This window comes from Ruditapes philippinarum, unplaced genomic scaffold, assembly GCF_026571515.1.
Source record: "Ruditapes philippinarum isolate M1 unplaced genomic scaffold, ASM2657151v2 ctg3897_1_1_1_1, whole genome shotgun sequence".
NCBI classification, from domain to species: domain Eukaryota; kingdom Metazoa; phylum Mollusca; class Bivalvia; order Venerida; family Veneridae; genus Ruditapes; species Ruditapes philippinarum.
Window position 1 is genome coordinate 1541 of NW_026854659.1, and position 14432 is coordinate 15972.

The 14432-nt window shown below is 32.4% G+C and overlaps 1 long non-coding RNA gene across 1 annotated transcript; it reads right to left on the reverse strand.

Moving 5' to 3' along the window:
- Positions 1 to 777: 777 nt before the first annotated feature.
- Positions 778 to 11421, reverse strand: LOC132740702 (uncharacterized). The gene is made up of 3 exons (XR_009627192.1): positions 10773 to 11421; positions 1586 to 1673; positions 778 to 1207 (listed from the first exon to the last, which is right to left on the reverse strand). It is a non-coding gene; the product is annotated as an uncharacterized LOC132740702 (long non-coding RNA).
- Between the last annotated feature and the right edge of the window lie 3011 nt (positions 11422 to 14432).

The window sequence follows — 14432 nt, forward strand, 5'->3', positions numbered from 1 at the left end:
TGTCATGAATGTAAAGGAAATGAGGTTCAACAAAGATCAAACAAGAAAAGGCGATATTCACAAAAGCTGCCCCCAACATTATCAAGTGATACCCAAAAGGGCACTCAGAAGCCACTGAACCTGTTAAAGACCTTTAACTGCACTAGCTGCCAGTCATATTATCAAATCTTTATAGTAACGTCTGACATTGATTCCGTGAGATTTTCTGAAGAGAACGACAATATTTTTGCAAGTGAGATTACTAAATGTTTTATCATTGCTATTCTCGTCGAGCTTTTCATCTGAGATTAACGTGAAGGACACTTGCAATTCCTAGACTGGGCATCTTTATCTTCGTATATATGAGTCGTAAAGTTTTGACTGTCGAGTCAACATTCTTTAGAAATAGAGAAATAATATCAACAAGGAAAGGCGATGTTCAGGGAACGCAACCCCGACAAATTTTAGTCACACCAGCTGGGCACCAAGCAGGCACCAAACTAAAGGGCAGTAAAAGGATTGGATATTAAATACATGAAATGATAAGAACTTAATAGGGCCAATACGGGATTTAAATCCGTACTGTAACATAAAACTTACCATTTGTATTCTGCTTAAGATCGTTCCCTTCGCCAGTAATATCATTCTCTGTTACGACATCTACCTCAACTGCAATTTTAAGATGAGTTTTAAAATCATTTGCACGTGTTAGTTTGCCTATCTGTTGTTCGCTTAATTGCAAGACTTTTGTTTCAAATGAAACCATCATACGTTTACAATTATAACCAGAATTGCAGTCTATAATCGTTATCAACTCGTGTAATTGTTCTTTCAATAGAAATTGTTTCTCCTTGTAGGTATTGTATGTTAGAGAGGCACATTCTACGTAATTTTCAATATCTTTTCTCTGATCATATATACATTGAGTAGATTTAACTTCTGGATCAGTTAGACCTGATTCAAACAAAACTAATGTTACAGCACATAATTGATGAGTGTCCCACGTATCAATGTCGTAATTGACATTCTCGTCTTGAAATAATTGTAGAAACTCTGTTCCGTACCGTGCTTTAAATGTATGTCTATTATCATTCAACACAATACTTATATTTTTTCCAAGTTTTTCCTCTTCCCTTTTCAAAATGGCCTTTAATACGATGGGCGAAGCTTGTTCCAAAAACAGTATATGCATCAGGTAGTGTTCATGCCCTCTAGTTATATCACTGCTCTGTAACGTTATTTGAAATAAATGTTAAGTGAATGAACTTGAAATTTATGCTTGAAAGTGTGTGCGTCTTTTCACGCGTGATGATTTAGTTTAAGTCGATTTCCTTTCTTTTTCAGAAAATATATATAAAATGACAGAACTGATATATGGTTGTTATGATAATTTTGAAATTTGACCCGCTTTAATTAAAAGAATTTAGTATAGATATATGACAATAATTTTTATGACGATATATTGTAATAATAGAATTATAGATAAATATTTCATATAAGATGTAAGATACAATAGTGAACCATTTATACCTATGATTCTCTATCTAATTTGAGAACTAGAAATATTGATTTTTAAGACAACTTTTCAACAGACAATAAACTTTACCGATGGCATCTCCATTGTTTCTTTCTTTATTGTTTTTTCTTCATGGTGTTCTTTGTTTTATTAATTGTCAGGCATACAAAAATTTAGTCTGTGTAGAAAGAAAATAAAACAATATAAGTATAAATACGTGCTTCATACTGTAACAATATTTTATGATAAGAACTAAATAGATACTTGTATTACTAAATACTAAATAGATACTAGTATTAAGATTTCACAGCAATATTATATATCTGTGCACATATATAGAGGTTATGAATCTCTAATTTATCTGGCCAAGAATAGGCATGTTGTTCTGTTTTCAAAAATTTTTGATACAAAGATTACTGAATCAGCAGAATCAGCAGCAATGAATAGGTCTGAAATTTTCAAAGACAAATCCTTATATACCTTCCTTACGACTGTTTTGTGTATTTGTTGTTTTTATTTTAAATTCTTGTTTGTTAGTATATCATCAGCTTCACTCAATATATTTATTACCCTTCCAGATTTTTTCCTCCTTTTTGATTGGATATTGGTCACCCGAAAGAAATTGATATTACCGAGCCAGACGGGTAATATACACACTAAATTTCCCCGTTAGGTACCCCATGTTGTAAACAACATGCGCTGTTGCGATGCGCGTACGGTTTGATTTTACGCGATGTAAATTCCGATTTACAAGCACTTTTTAACTGTCAAATGATTAATATTTACCAAAATAGAGTAATGAAACATATTCTTATCAGTATTGAAATCCAATATGACCTTGTGAAAGCTTGATATTTATTCCAAAAAAGTGCGTTCAACAGACTACTCCTTTTCTCTTGTTTACATTCGTTAGGTTCGAAAGAACATACGTCATGTATTTATGTGACGTCATGTTGTGGTGAAGGGGTATCAAAAGGGAATCTTATTACGACGTGTCATAAGAAGTAGCAATGATTTATATCAAAATCGTCTTAAATCGACAGGGGAAGGGTAATAAAATAATTATTTGGTGTTGGAGTGATATATGTGGATATATTACCTGCCAAAATAACATATAATATCATCGGCTTCACTGAGTGAAGGATAAGATATATGGTTTCCAATATCGAGTAACGAAAAGTATTTAAAAAAAAGGTGTTACCTTAATTTTTCTTGTTAATTTTATTTTGGCCAAGCTCAATGTTTGAAGATTGAGATTTATCCAATTTAAAAAAACTCTGATCTGGAGTTTTAGCCAGTAATTTATAAATATCAAAAATTATAATTTATATATGATTATGATTTTCTGGTCCTTCTTGGTCATTCATTTCAAACACGTTAAGTGTTGGAAAATGAGCTCCACTTATGCTGATGCCTGAGGAGTGTTGCACTGTTTCATTATCCGTCATGCACAGGCCCAATCAAATGTTGTTGATTCTTTAAAGGGATTACACGTTCTAAAGATTTCAATACTTCAAAAACAGCAAGTGTCAAGTGCCATGTGGCAGCTGTAAGAACATATCGTGTTCTTCACTTCAGGGATTGCAATTGTTGCAATCTCTTTATAAACGATTTATTTTTTTACAGAATAGTTTGAGAAAATAACACAAAAAATTTTTTTTTAAGTATCATCTTTTGGAAATGGAATAGATTATAAAAGTGACAAAAATCCATGAACCAAAAAATGTTGATAGGATGCACAAGAAGACACTGTATTGATCATTCCCCTTTAGTTTTGATGAAATTGCTTCAGTAGTTTCTGAGGAGTAGTCCTGAAAAGCTTTTTTGTATCTGACAACACTAAAAAATAAATAAAAAAAATTATTAAAGGGCCATAACTCGGCCAAAAATCATTTAACTGGAAAACCCATACGATATGCTCAAGGACTTGTCATTTAAATTAATCCTGTAAAGTTTCATTGAAATTGCATTAGTTGTATAGGAGAAGTTGTCTGGACAAACTTTAAAAAATGAATAACAACATTAGATTTCATTCTCCAACATTTAACGTAGACTTGCGCTTATGCGTAAAACGAAAACTGAATAAGTTTGGCTGTGATATTATAGTTTACATCATTTTTAAAAATTAACGAATCATTTTTGTAATTCACATAAAAAATACGGTCACAGGCTATAAATGTTTGTGACTTTAACTAATAAGCACTACCAATCTCAACTCTGTATCCATGAACATCTTGAGTTTGGTTTGTGCGTAGTTTATGTTGGTTGTATAACGTATATGACCACATAGACCCGGTCAAGAATCTATAGAAGAATGACTCTTTTTTGTAAAGAACTGATTTTCTTTAAAAAAAAATGGCCCCTCCTTTAGAAACCTGTAGAATATTGACCCCTTCCATTTAATAGATCAACTTATGGAAACTGCTTTTGTTTGAAGCAACATAAGTCGTAAATTATCTTCGACTTAAGTATGACCTTGACCTTACAATTGACCTACGTCCTAAATGCACCTTTTACCAAGGCTGAATAACATTTAGATTTAGATTTACATTTTGTGCTCTTGTTGTTTTTATGGTTTGCTTGAGACTCTTCTTTAGATATAATGGAAAGATGCAGTATCACTAATATTAGCACCGGTTTCAGCGGTATTCAATCCTCAATAAGTAATGATATGCACTTATTGACATTAATCGACACTGTTATTTTACCAATGCTATTCATTACTCAGGTGATAATGATAAGTACACCACATTTGTTTTCAAATCAAATGAAGACAAGCTTACTCTTTATATTTTTCACTTTTGATATAAGATTTGTGTTATATTACAAATAAAATATTCAATAATATTTTTAGACGTTTTTAAATTTCAGGATATCCAACTACACCATGTATGTATATGCTTGATGTTCCACATTTGAATATTTATCAATATATATATATATATATATATTCAGTGTATGGATAACTTGGTTATTCATACAAATCTTGGAGCACATTGCGTAATGTCATGAATGTAAAGGAAATGAGGATCAACAAAGATCAAACAAGGCAAGGCGATATTCACAGAAAGCTGCGCCCAAAATTATCAAGTGATACCAAAAGGGTGCTCAGAAGCCACTGAACCTGTTATAGACCTTCAACTGCACTAGCTGCCAGTCATATTATCAAATCTTATAGTAACGTCTGACATTGATTCCCGTGAGATTTTCTGAAGAGAACGTAAATATTTTTGCAAGTGAGATAAAGTAAAATATTTTATCATTGCTATTCTCGTCGAGCTTTTCATCTGAGATAAACGTGAAGGACACTTGCAATTCCTAGACTGGGCATCTTTAACTTCGTATATATGAGTCGTTAAGTTTTGACTGGAGTCAACATTCTTTAGAAATAGAGAAACAATATCAACAAGGAAAGGCGATGTTCAGGGAACGCAACCCCGACAGATTTTAGTCGCACCAGCTGGGCACCAAGAAGGCACCAAACTAAGGGGCAGTAAAAGGATGGGATATTAAATACATGAAATGATAAGAACTTAATAGGGCCAATACGGGATTTAAAGGGACAAAGGGCGTAAGGTTAAGGAAGGGGACAGGGCGCACAAGACGATAAGAGTGAGAAATGAAAAAAACTTACCTACGGTTAACGACAATTTAACAGAACAGAACATCATCACAAAACGTGCAAACATTTAAAAACATGTAAAACACTCAAGACATACATGCTTAAAAACAGTATCGAGGGTCATTTTCATTTAATAGTATTGACTCTTCGCTAATAATTCTTTGGTAAAAGTGAACCATTTTCTGTCAAATACTGATTGTGTAAAATAAAACACAAACTAATTGACATAATCACACATGGAAAAATTATCTTTAACAATATTTAACAATATAATTCCAAAGTTGCTTATTACGCATCAAAGGCGTTTTAACATAATATCGGTGTCCATCCGTTTATCAGAAAGGAAGTCGAATTCTGTCACCCTTTTCATTATACTTGATAATCAAAGACCCCTTTTCTAGGTATATAATTATACTCCTGCTGAAAAATAGTTAGTTCAGAAATTCGAGTTAAGACGAAATTAGCATCCACCTTATCTGAAACATGTTAAATATTGACCCCAGTCAGATTTCGAGAGGAAACGTTCCCCCTTCATAGTAAAGAATGACTTAGTTGAAGCATATTTATTTTATGAAGCTTATTTAAACCCCTCAAAAATCCGTTTCCTGTAACTCACTTGTATTGAATTTGAAAATAAAAACGTATTTGTGACCCCAATAAGGCTCGAATTCATGATTCCTAGCTTGAGAGACAGACTCATTTACATGTTTCTATCGCTTTCCTTAAAATATTGACTTGAATAGATTTTAAAGTCTCTTTCTCTCTCTCTCTCTCTCTCTCTCTCTCTCCCTCCCTCTCTCTCTCTCTCTCTGGGGAGAAATGTGTCATCATGCCACGGATGCCCCCGCATGCAGCCAAAATTTCAGATGTTATAATATTTAGTTCCAAATTTGTTTGCACAAATTATTGTTTTCATTTTAAGTTCAAAGCCCTTAAAACTTTTCAATGTTAACACAAACCATTTCCATACAATGTTCAAGGCACTGAAATCATTCAGTCTTAACCTTTTGAAAACAGCATATTTCATATTTGTAGCCAAAATAATGGCTACATACATTTCCACAAAAGTATGAGTGCTGAAACTGAAAGTTCAAAATTTTTCCAATATTCAAGAAAGATAAGTTTGTCCAAAATCATTGAACCACGACCAAATTCAAACTTAAACTGCTTATTCCTAAGATGTATCTATATTATTTTCAAAGTGAAAGGGACATAACTCTGCCAAAAAAATCATCGAACCATGACCAAATTCCAACTTGACCTGCCCATTCCTTTGACATATCCATATGTCAAATTTGAGTTGAATATGTAACACTGTTGGGTAGATAATGAACAGAAACTGTAAATTTCATATTAATTTCAAAGTGAAAGGGGCATTACTCTGCCAAAAATCATTGAACAATGAACAAATTAGAACTGGGCCTGGGCATTCCAAAAACATATCCATATGTTAAATTTGAGTTGAATGTGTTATACTGTTGGGGAGATAATAAACAGAAATATTATTTTCAAAGTAAAAGGAGCATAACTCTGCCAAAAATCATCGAACCATAAGCAAATTCAAACTTAACCTGTATTTTCTCATGACATATCCATATGTCAAATTTGAGTTGAAAATGTTGTACCGTTGGGGAGATAATGAACGGAAACTGAAAATTTCATATTATTTTCAAAGGAAAAGGGGCATTACTCTGCCAAAAATCATCGAACCATGACAAAATTCGAACTTGACCTGTATTTTCTAATGACATATCCATATGTCAAATTTGAGTTGAATGTGTTGTAGCGTTGTGGAGATAATGAACGGAAACTCAAAATTCCATATTATTTTCAAAGTAAAAGGGGCATAACTCTACCAAAAATCATCGAACCATGACCAAATTCGAACTTGACCTGTATTTTTTCATGACATATCCATATGTCAAATTTGAGTTGAATGTGTTGTACGGTTGGGGAGATAATGAACGGAAACTGAAAATTTCATATTATTTTCAAAGTAAAAGGGGCATAACTCTGCCAAAAGTCATCGAACCATGACCAAATTCGAACTTGACCTGTATTTTTTCATGATATATCCATATGTCAAATTTGAGTTGAATATGTGCAACCGTTACTAAGATAATGAACGGAAACTGATGATGACGGAATGACAGAATGACGGAATGACGAAAGGACGGAATGACAGAAGGACGGAACAGGGTAACACTATATGCCCCGGCCATTACATGGCGGGGGCATAAAAAGATCATTCAGACTTGAAATAAAGTCATGATTTTAAATGAAAAAAAATGTACGTTTTCCGTTAATAATCTCCATTGTTTAGCTATTCTATAAAAATGGTAACCTTTCCTTAAAAACAAACGACATCAAATAAGTGGAGGTCATTATTTAGGGGGTCAACTTAACTATGACATAGATTATGTTTGAAATACAAGTATTATGAAATGACACTTGAGTGCATTATCATCCGTCTATCAATTGAAAGCTACGGAAATTGAAACACTTAAAACCAATAATACGAGTATACATTTTAAGAATGCAATGACCTTTACTTTCATGAAGACGATTTTATAAATACGGATTTCCGTATTTGACATTTACATGTAATATAACACATACATTTCTGTTTAAGTACGACCTAACAGCTTCAAAATGCATAACATTTATTTCAAGAAAAATGAGAAATGATTTTGTACTTTTTCTTATTTTGTGCGTTATGTTTTCAATATTTTATAACGTATTTGTTAAATAGTATTAAGCAAAGCAATATTTTTGTTTGTATTTCATAATCAGAAATTCTTCAGAATTCAGGGAAAAGACATACATCAAGTTCCCCGTATATTTGTGAAATGAAGATAGAAATTTACAAATTGCAAGCGGCACTTACAGTCCATGTTGATAACCAAGAAGAAGACAACATATGCAACAAAAATCAATTACTTAGTTAGAAATAGAAATTTGGTGATTTATACTGCAAGATCCGTAAACAATCGCACATTACATGTAAATTATTAATTACTAAAATTTACTTATAATCTTAATTCATTTTCCTCAAGAACTTTTTGGCTCAAAAATAATAATAATATTGAACGCTTGATACAAAATATGAATCGCTCAATAACCGATTTCAAAAAATCAGCAGGCGCAGCTATGTTTGTGTATTGGCCGTATATAATAAAGTGCAAGTGATATCATTAAACCCACCTCTTAGATATACGATAAATACATGTGTAAGAGTCGAATCATAGCGAAAGATAAATTTACTTAGGCACCGGTCGCATCACTTCAGACCGAGTGATGCCCGATACTCCAAACAATGCTAGGTTCATTTAAGTCGTTTTGTTATGTAATTGGACACTATAACAGATTTAACAAATACATATGCTATAATCTAACAATATTTCAAGATCAATTCATGCAATAAGATAAACCAATGCACCAACAAATATTGGGCCTATTAATGGTCGAACGGGGATAATCATTCAACTAAATAGCAATTAAATCTTTACAGTTTGAATCTGATAAAAATGTTTAAAATGTGCGAATATAGATTCTTCAATATTAATTTAATCAGTCCAAAAGCATCCATTTTATGTTCGAAACATGCGATAATTTTTATATTGGTAGCTATATAATTATAATTCTTATTTATACTTGCGGAGAAAAAGATGTCAACGCAATTTTGCAAAATCATATAACACCTGCATGTATGTAAATATAATATTCGCTATAAGAGTAATAAATTGTCCATCAAGATTTATTTCTGTTGTGCCAGCGTACGCTACCATACTTTAATTATATCGGTCCCGTTTGCCTCGCGATAATAAAAGATTGTCAAAATGACGGCGCCAATAACCTTATTTCTTAAGTAATAAACATTGCTTTAAAACACACATTTCTTTATTATACGATTTCAATAAAAAATCTTTCATGGTATTTCTTTTTCAAGGATAGATATTGATATAAGAGAGACATAACTTTATCCATTCCTTTTCCTTTTAGATTGACATATAAATGGTAACAGTCTTATTGAAAGAAATCATTTTCCGAACAAAATGATGTAACTATCAAATGTTTACAGGTATGACAAAAAAAGAATATCAAATTATGTCAGTTACATTTTCATGATAGACTTATGTTAATACTATCTTGTTTCTACCTGTAAATGAAGACGAATAGCAAAGTTTTCAACATTTGCTTGTCAAATACAAGGAAATTAGTATATCAACTACAATTAGAAGTTTTTTTCTTAAAGAAAATACACCCATGTGTAAATTGAAAGCATATGATTAACAAATTCTTATGTGAACACAAAACATAACATTTACAAGGCGGCGAACCGACTTGACTTATGAACAACGTGTACGCTGAAAATTCTTAAAAAATAGCTTGGATTACGAAGACCCTCTAAAATCAATCTCACTTTCTATAAAATTTACATACAAGGAGAATTTCAATTGGTAATTTTAAAGTAACCAACTGAAACTCTAAACTAAAATGTAAAGGATAGTTCTTGCCATTCTAAATTTAAATTTTAAGTATGGTTCTTAAATAAAATGTGTATACTGTAACCCAACGAATATTCGCGACCAATTAATATTCACTTTATTCGCGGATGGCCACGAAGCGCGAATATTTGTTTGCGCGAATAAGTCCGCACGATTTCGCGAATAAATTGGAGAGTAATTTTTATTTTAGACGTTGTTCATGCTAAGCTACTTGACCGGATATATTCGAATTTTACGGGCACCTTTTAGGAAGTAATTAATTGTTATGGATATTGCCATAAAGCAATAAAAACACAAACTAAGTAAACTACTACAATGTTATGAATTCATATCAAAAGAACTCCCTGTCAATATAGCAATCAAAATAAACATCCACATTTTAATACAGTTTATGAAATACTAGGAGGCCCATTGTCAATCACGTTCCGTGATCACTATTCACTTACCAATACAATATAAGGCTAGCGTATTGTTAATCCCATTTAAGACACCAATAATGACCTCAATTATTGAAGCTTAATAGTCGGCTAATGAATTTTACGGCCCCATCGGACTTTCCAATCCGCGAATATTTTTTTTCGGAAATCAAGAAAACGCGGAAATTAATATTCGCGAATATGTCCGACCTCGGAAAAACGCGAAAATTTGTATTCGCGAATATAAATTGGGTTACAGTAATACGTCTTACCATTATCAAATAAATTTAAAGTATAGTTCTAAACTAAAATATACAGGATAGTTATTTATCTTTCTAGTTATTTTCTGAGATATTAAAGATATTAAGAAAAACCCACTTCACACTGCGTTTAGATCTCTCATGCACAAGAAAATACTGAAAACACACCAAAATATCCGGACATATCAGGTACTCATAGTTCATGATGTCCAATAAGTGTCCAATATAATATGATCAATGATGTTTCTATTTTTACATATCTTTATATATTAATCAAGAATCCATAAAATATAATTGCCTACTGACTGCGTAGATAGACTGGTGTTAGAGTTCACTTACCGAAACACGACATGTTCGACATGTTCATTTAGGAACACGTACATCTTACAGAGTCCCATTTTGCAAGGTCATTTACCCAATTGATTATTTTGTCAATTGTAACAATTGTATTTTTACGAAAAAGTTACTTACGATTTATATCTCCGGATTTTCAGTGTTTTTCAGTATTTCCCTCTGTACGTGTTGCTAATCCGTGGATTTACCATGTAAAAGTGGTTGTACATTTTTGTATAATAAGAAAATCTTTTTCATAAGAAATCTTTCTTTATAAAATCTTTTTCATAAGAAATCTTTCTTTATGATTCAAAATCTTTTTCATAAGAAATCTTTCTTTATGATTCCAATAAGAACGACATCAATTTAAAAATTGTTACTGGAAACTGGTAATGTAGCACAATACGGTTGTTTGACATCAATGAGTGAATATATTTGTCGTGATATTTAATGTATTATATAGCACATGTAAAGGAGATAATGAAAAGATGATTCATTAGGTATCCTTTAAAAAATAAAAATTATCGAATTCAAAATTTACGCAATCCATTATGATTTGCTATAGAAGTAAGAACTGTTTTACTTGCCCTTGAACTAAATTTAACTGCACATCATATCATATTTTTTTCCTGATCACGCATTATCTTAACATACCAATTTTCCGTCATTATATATTATTACGGTATCAAAATCTGCGTCCTGTTAACATATGAATTAATTATAATTAAACATTTTACAATTTGTACAAACAACTTTTAAAATTCACAGTGGTTAAAGAGGAAAATAAGGAGAGACTTCCGCAATCGCCGGAACGTTCGGTACTTCATAAATTGTAGCTATTTTACTTGTATTTGTTCTTATATTTAATTTAGGGTCCAATATAGACATCGTCATACAATAATATAGCTTCCTTACAAAAAATAGACATTGTTATACAAAACTGAAAAATCTGATACTTGGACTTTTTAAGGATACCAATTTTGTTTATTCTTCAATGTATCTGTATAACATGGAATACTTTTCAATCCAAAATTGTTTCTTTTATTCTACTGTTACAGTAAAAGAAATAAACTTTCTAAGGCCAATTCTTCTCTTAACATATAAAATAAATATAGTCTATTGTGCCTGATAAGGACATTGTTTTATTTAAGAATATCAAATACAAACGGTGTAGATGACCCTGTGTATCAGACTTGGTCTGTTTTCTCTTAAACAAAATAATCATTTAAGACAAGCGGTATAGATGTCCAATTAGATAAGGTTATGTCACCTTATATGAAGAAAAAAAGGAAAAAGCCCAAAAGCATTTTGTCTGTAGCAACACACTATTCGAAAACTTAGATTTATATATAATATAAAACCGTCATGGAAAGTACTGTTATCCTAGTAAAGACATAAAATTTAATTCTACGATCAATGCAATGAAACTCAACATAATTATTCTTTCCATGAGAATGTTACAATAGACATAATTTTCTTACATTGCAGACAGATAGTTAACTATTTCAGTATTATGTTATAACACGTTTCAAGCGAAAAAGCAGAAAAATGATAATTCATGGTATGACGTGGAATGTAAAACTGCTAAGAATGATTTTTATGTCTGTCAAAACAGATTTAAATATAAAGAAGCTGATGAAAATTTAGAACAAGAGGGCCAAGATGGCCCTAGAACGCTCATTTGACCCATCGAACTCATCCGAGCACCTAGACAAGCATCCTGACCAAGTGTCATGACAGTTGAGTCAAAAATGTGACTATAATGTTAACAAGGTTTTTCCATATTTGGGCAGTGTGACCTAGTTTTTGACCCCAGGTGACCCATATTCGAACATGATTTAGAAATCATCAAGTCAAACTTACATACTTATTTCCAGGATATTTGGATAAAAAATAGCCACTAGAGTGTGAACAAGATTTTTCTATTTTTAGCTCCTGTGACCTAGTTTTTCATCCGAGATGACCCATGTTCAAACTCATCCGAGCAATTATCTAGACAAGCATCCTGACAAAGTTTGATGATGATTGATTCAAACATGTGACGAATAGAGGGTTAACAATATTTTTCCCATATTATGGCGGACTGTCCAGTTTTTTATCCCAGGTGACCCATATTAGAACTTGATCTAGAAACCATCAAAATATTCAGACAAATTTCAAGGATAGTTGGATCAAAACAGTAGCCACTAGAGAGTTAACAAGATTTTTAGCTGCTGAGACCTAGCTTTTTATTCAAGATGACACATATTTGACCTGAGCAATTACCTAGACAAGCATCCTGACCAAGTTTGATGACGATTGAGTAAAACAAATGACCACTAGAGTGTTAAAAATGTTTTTCCATATTTGGGCGGTGTGGCCTAGTTTTTTACCCTAGGTGACCCATATTCGATAAATCATTAAAACAAACTTTCAGACAAATTTCCAGGAAATTGGATAAAAACAGTAGCCACTATAGTGTTAACAAGTTTTTCTATTGTTAGCTCCTTTGATTCGAGATGACCCATGTTCGAACCCATCCGATCAATTACCTAGACAAGCATCCTAACAAAGTTTGATGATGATTGAGGCAAAAATGTGACCGCTAAAATGTTCATGAACAAATGTGGACGGACGACAGACGATGGACGACATTCGACGGACGACGGACACTCAACGATCCTAAAAACTCACCCTGAGCAAGCCCAGGTGAGCTTAAAAAACTTGTCTGAGGCCAGGCAAAAAGATACAAAACTTTTTAGAAGCAAAAAATATATTTATCTCGAAGAGAAAGAACTGATAAACTTTTTAAATGCTAAAGATAAAAATGCAAGTCTATATTGGCAAATGCTGAAAGATACCGTTTGTAAAAATGACCCTAAACAACCTAAATTAGATACTTTTGTTGACTATTTTAAAGCTTAGATTAGCCTGAAGATGTTCTTTACCATGCTGATGGAGTTGTCTAACGTTTCGACGAGAATTTCTTGAATGTTAATATACAAGCTATTTTTGATGAAATGAACATAGATATAACTATTGTTGAACTATATAAACAAGTTAAACATTTGAAGGGCAATAAAGCGTTGGACCGGATTTGTATGCGAACGAATTAATTGAGCCGTGTCACGACAAAACCAACATAATGGGTTTGCGACCAGCATGGATCCAGACCAGCCTGCGCATCCGCGCAGTCTTATCAGGATCCATGCTGTTCGCTTTCAGTTTCTCTACTTGTAATAGGGTTGGTAAGCGAACAACATGGATCAGACTGCGCGGATGCGCGGCTGGTCTAGATCCATGCTGGTCGCAAACCCATTATGTTGGTTTTGTCGTGACACGGCTCAATTATTTATGGAGTTGATGATCCGTTACAATATTTGCATTATTTGTTCGATGCTTGTTTGAAATAAGGACATTTTCCGAATGTATGAAGTGAATGTTATATAATACCAATACATAAAGGTGCTGAAGTTGATCAGCGATCAAACTATAGAGGTCTTGCATTGTTAAGTTCTCTTGGAAAAATTATTTACGAGAATATTGAATAACTGGTCTGAATCTTATGGTGTTTATGTAGAGGCCCAGGCCGGTTTTGGAAACAATATGTGTACCGTTGATAATGTTTTTATTTTAAATGCTCTTATTTCACATTGTTTGAACAAAAATGAAAAGCAAATTAATGTAGCCTTTGTTGATTTAAAAAAAAAACTATTGGTTTGTACTGAGGTACAAGTTAATTAAATATGGAGTGACTGGTAATATTCTCAAAGTTATACAGAGCTAAACATTTTGATAATATTAGTGAAGCTTTTACAT